Genomic DNA, 6000 nt, shown 5'->3' with positions numbered 1-6000 from the left:
AGAATCTGCCTGCCAATGTAGGAGACACAGAAGATGCTAGTTTGATCTGTGGGTCACAAAGATCTCCTGGAGGAAGAAATGGCAACCCACTCCAGTACTCTTGCCTGGAAAATCCCATGAACAGAGGAGCCTGTAGGGCTAGAGTCCATGGGATTGCAAAAGAGCTGGACATAAATTAGCAACTAAACAACAGCAACAGAAGCCTCAACAGAGTGGGAATGGGACAAAAAAGAGCAGATGGGTCACACACAAGATGTAGAAGAAACCATAAGAGTAAGAGAGAACTTTTCATCAGAAAATGTGCAAGAGAGAAGATAGGCAATAATGCGTTTAAGCTGATGAAAGCACACACAAAAAAACGGGCCATTAACCATTCTATATCTACTGAGAATATTCTTCAAAAATGGAGAAATAAAAACATTCCATTCATTTCATTTCCACTTGATTTTCATGTAAACAAAAGCTGAAAAAAGTCACTGTCAGCTCTGAACTTCAAGAAGGGTTCAGGTAGTAGGAAAATAATACCCTACAGAAACATAGAAATACAAAGAACAAAAAAGCATACCAGATACGGTAAGATGTGAGTAAAAATAAAATTTTTTTCTCAGTTTTAACTGAAATATAACTGACAAACCACACTGTATAAGCTGAAGGTATATATGTTGATTTGATATATTTGTATACCATACTGCAATATATTTTTCTCTTTTTTTAATTATTTAGATTATTGGCTTTAGTAGCAAGAAAAATGACAAGGTATTTGGGGATTTATAATACATGTAGAAGAGAAACGTAACAAAGCAATAACACAAAGGATGGGAGAGTATAAATGGAATTTTATCTTTTTAAGACTCTTACATTATATGTGACATGATATAATATTATTTGAAGGCTAAGGGCATGAGTGCGTGCTAAGTCGTTTCAGTTGTGCCCAACTCCTTGCAACCCTATGGACTGTAGCCCACCAGGCTCCTCTATCCATGAGATTCTCCAGGCAAGAATACTGGAGTGGGTTGCCATGCCCTCCTCCAGGGGATCTTCCTGACCCAGGAATCAAACCGGTGTCTCTTAAGTCTCCTGCACTGGCAGGCAAGTTCTTTACCACTGAACCACTTGGGAAGCCCTTTGAAGACAAAGTGTGATAAGTTAAAGGTATATGCTATAAATCTTAGTAACCTGTAAAAAAAAAAAAAGGAGAGATGTAGCTAATAAGCCAACAGTTGAGATAAAATGGAAAGCTAAAAAAAAAGTCACTTAATCCAAAAGAAGTTAAGAAAAGAAAATGAGGAAAAGCAGAGAGAGCAAATATAAAAAAGTAACAAAATTATAAAACAAATTTCTAAATTTACAAATTTAGAAAACAAAATTATAAAAAATAATAACTGTACATGGTTAAGTATTTCATTTAAAGCAGAGATTGTCTGGCAAGATTTCTTATAAGCAATATTCAATTTTATATTATCTATAATAAACTCACTTTAAATACATAGATACAGGTTAAAAGTAAAAGAATCATTAGTGATTTAATATTTTACCATAATAATGAGAAAATTAGAGTGACTTCATTAACATCAGCAAATTAGGCTTTAGGACACAAAATGTTACCAATGGTAAAGTGGGTTGTTTCATAATGATTAAAGGGTAGATTTGTCAAAGAAGACATAGTAATCCTAACTGTGTCTGCATGTAATTATAGAGGTTTAAAATACATAGACTAAAACTGACAGAACTGAAAATAAGAATAAACAAATCACTAACTACAGTTGAAAAACCTCAACATTCCTGTCTCATAATTGATAAAACAAGTAGAAAATTGGCAAAATACAAAAGACTTGAACAAGACTATCAATCAACTTTTCCTCATTGACAATTATAGAACAGGTGGCTCAGTGGTAAAGAATCTGCTCACCAGTGCAGGAGCTGCAGAAGACTTGGGTTCAAACCCTGGGTAGGAAAGATCCCCTGAAACAGGAATTGGCAACTCACTCCAGTATTCTTACCATGATAATCCCAAGGACAGAGGAGCCTGGCAGGCTACAGTCCATGGGGTTGCAAAGAGTCAGATATAACTGAGCACATGCACAGCCAAAATGTTCAGAACAGATATTGTCTTAGAGTGCATATAGAAATTCACCAAATGGCCATAGTCAGGTCACAAAACAGATCTCCATAAATTTAAAAGGCAAAAAAAAATATGTTTTGTGACCATAGCAGAATTAAATACCTTTAAAATAGTGCATAAAAACACCCCCAAAACTACAAATTTATTTTTTAAAAAATAACACAGGTGATGTTATACTTAATGATGGAAGACAGCAAGTTTTCCCAACTAAGATCAGAAACAAGACAAGGATTCCCACTTTCATCATTTCTCTTCAACATTGCACTGGAAGTTTTAACCAGATCAATTTTCCCCAAAACAAAAGTAGAAATTAAAGGCATCCAATTTGGAAATTAATAAGTAAAATTATCTCTATTATAGATGGCATGAATTTACATTTAGAAAATCTGAAAGAATCTGGAAAAATCTATTAAAATTAATAAGCAAATTCATTGGAGTTGCAGGACATAGATAAACATTTAAAAATCAGTTGTATTTCTATAGTAACAAATAATTAGCAAAAAATAATAATAATCAAGAAAGCAATTCAATTTACAATAGCATCAAAACAATTAAAATGACTTGGAATAAATTTAACCAAAAAGTTGCAAGGCTTGTACACTGAAAACTATTGCTTAAAGATTAATGCTTATAACATTGCTTAAAGACCTGGAAGAAGACCTAAATAAATGGAAAGATGTCAATATTCAAGGAATGGAAATCGATATAGTTAAGATGGCAATACTCCCCAAAGCAATCTAAAAGAGTCAATGCAATCTCCGTTGAAGTATCAATGGCCTTTTTTAAGCAGGTGGAAAATTAGATCCTAAAATTCATATGTGATTTCAAGGGACCCATAAGGCCGAAAAGAATCTTGAAAAAGAATAATAAAGTTAGAGCACTAAAACTTATGGATTCAAAATTTACCACAAAGCTTCAATAATTAAGAGAAAAACATTGGCATAAGGATACACATGTAGACCAATGGAGTAGAACTGAGAGTCTAGAAATAAATCCATACACCTATGGCCAACTAATTTTCAACAGGAGTGCCAAGACTATACAATGAGGAAAGAATAGTTTCTTCAACAAGAAGAACATGTGGTAAATCTTTTATAAACATAGATTGGCAATGAATTCTTACATATGACACTAAAAACCCAAAGGAAAAAAATAATGAATTACACTTCAACAAAATGTAAAACTGTTGTATATTCAAAGACACTATCAAGAAAGTAAAAAAACAACCCACATAATGGGGAAAAATAATTACAAATCATATATCTCATAAGCATCCAGCCTCAAGAATATATAAAGGACTCTTATAGCTCAACAACAAAAAGACAAAAAACTCAATTTATGTATGGCAAAACCAATACAGTACTGTAAAGTAAAATAAAGTAAAATTTAAAAAATAATAATAATAAAATAAATAAAAATTTTACAAATGAGCAAAATACTTGAATAGATATTTTTACCAAGATGATAAATAAATGGCCAACAAGCACATGAAAAGATGCTCAATATCATCAGCCATTAGGGAAATGCAAGTTAAAATCATAATGAGATACCCCTGCTTATCCACTATATATATCTTATAATGGCCATAGGCAAAAAAAAAAAAAAAAAAAATAGAAAATAAATGTTGGCAAGATGTGAAGACATTGCATACACTGCTCAGTAGAAACGCAAAAAAGTGTAGCCACTGTGGAACAGTTTTATGGGTCCTCAAAAAGTAAAACAGAATTTTCATATTCCCAGCACAGCTAAGTACATGCCCACAAGAATTGAAACAAGTATTAAAAGAAAAAAGAAAGAAAACTTGCCTACAAAGAGCCAAAAGTTAGAAACATACGTCCTTCAACTGATGAATAGAAAAACAAAACTATATTCTGCAGTGGAATATTATTCAGCCATAAGAAGAAATGAAGTACTGATGCATGATGCAACATGGATGAATAGACAAATCATTGTGCTAAGTGAAAGAAACCAGACATAAGAGGTTGCATGAGTCAATTTTCATATGAAATATCCAGGACAGGAAAATCCATAGAGACAGGAAAATCCATAGAGACAGGAAAGAATAGGGGATCCTAGGTGCCAGGAAGAGGGGGGAATTTAGAATGACTGCTTTAAGGAGACCTTTCCTTTAAGGATGATCAAAATGGTTTGGAACTAGAAGCAGTGATGGTTCCACAAAATTCTGAATGTACTAAATGTCAGTGAATTGTACAGTTAAAACTGATTGGTTTTATGTTGTATGGCTTTTACTTCAATAATAAATCAAAAAGAAAAAAAGGAAAGAAAGGTAGAAAATCCTCACTTGTTTGGAAATTAAACATGACATCTCTAAATATCCCTGAGTCAAAGAATTAAAAGAAAGATTAGAAAATATTTTAACTGAGTGATAACAAAAGCACAGCATATCAGAATTCATGAGATGCATGTCTAGAAGTGCTTATAATTTTAAATGCTTGTATTAAAAAAGAGTAAAAGCCTAAGCCAATGATCTAAGCTTCTAAAGGGCTTTAACAGGGCTTCCCTGATGGCTCAGTTGGTAAAGATTCCACCTACAGTGCAGGAGACACCGGTTTGATTCCTAGGTTGGGAAGATCCCCTAGAGAAGGAAATGGCAACCCATTCCAGTATTCTTCCCTGGAGAATTCATGGATAGAGGAGCCTGGCAGGTTGCAGTCCATGGGGTCGCAAGAATCAGACACAGTTTAGTGACTAAACCACCACCATCACCACCAAGATTAGCATGAATACCTTTGCATTAATGAATTTGACTATTTAGATGAAACTGACACATTTTTTAAAGACATTGAAAGATATTTTGCAAAATTGGTACAACAATACTTCTCAACCCACATACTATTCAGAACTTTCCTGTCCCCTATCAAGAGATGGAGTCAATCCTGAACCTTGGCAGATCTTTGCAACTGCTTTTACTAACAGAATAAAACAGAAGTAGTTCTATGTAACTTCAGAAGGCAAGTCATAAAAGGCAAATAAAGATTCAACCTGACTCCATCAAAATATTAAAGTTCTGTTCTTTAAAATCCAGCATTAATAAAATAAAAAGACAAGCCACAAACTGGGAAAATATTCACAGTACATAATATTTGATAAAGGGTTGGTGTCACAGTATTTAGAGAACTTTTTACAACCCAATAAGAAAACAATAAACCCAATCTAAAAATGGGCAAAAGATTTGCACAGACACTACATAAAATTAGATATCAAATGACCGATAAGCGCATGCATCCATGCATATAAAAATGTATCATATTATTCCATTTACATGAAATTCTAGAACAGATAAAACTAATCTATAACTTTAGAAAACAGATGAGTTGTCTCCTGAGGCCAGGAGTTGCAAAGGCAATTGACTGCAAAGTGGCATGAGTAAACTTTATCAATTTGAACGCTTTTTCTATCTTAAATGCACATAATTATACACTTAAAAATGAGGCTCTATTGTTCTATTGCTACATTCTACTGTTACATTTAATTTACCTAAAGAAAGTTATTGGATTGTTTATACCATCAAAGTAGTTTAAAAGATAAATTTAGGGATTTAATATTTAACTTTTAAAATCTCATGAATTATTATAATGTTAACAGCATTTACTATGTATGAATAAAACTTCAAAAATATCTTAGGTATTTTTTTGTCAGTGCAAGACCTGTATTTTCCCATAAAAGTGAAACAGAAAATAATTATCTACAAAGAAATTTAAAATCTTACCTGTGTGTTTATATGTCCCTGATTCCTTTACAAAAATTTGGGCATGTGACCTAATTAAGAATCTGGGGAGAAAGAATAACTTTTCTGCATTGAGCCATGAAACACACTTGGGGTCTTCTCCTGACTGTGGTACCTTAGATCCCAGAGT

The sequence above is a fragment of the Capra hircus genome, chromosome 2, assembly GCF_001704415.2.
Source record: "Capra hircus breed San Clemente chromosome 2, ASM170441v1, whole genome shotgun sequence".
Taxonomy (NCBI): domain Eukaryota; kingdom Metazoa; phylum Chordata; class Mammalia; order Artiodactyla; family Bovidae; genus Capra; species Capra hircus.
The sequence above is the reverse complement of the archived record's forward strand: the minus strand, read 5'-3'. Positions refer to the sequence as shown.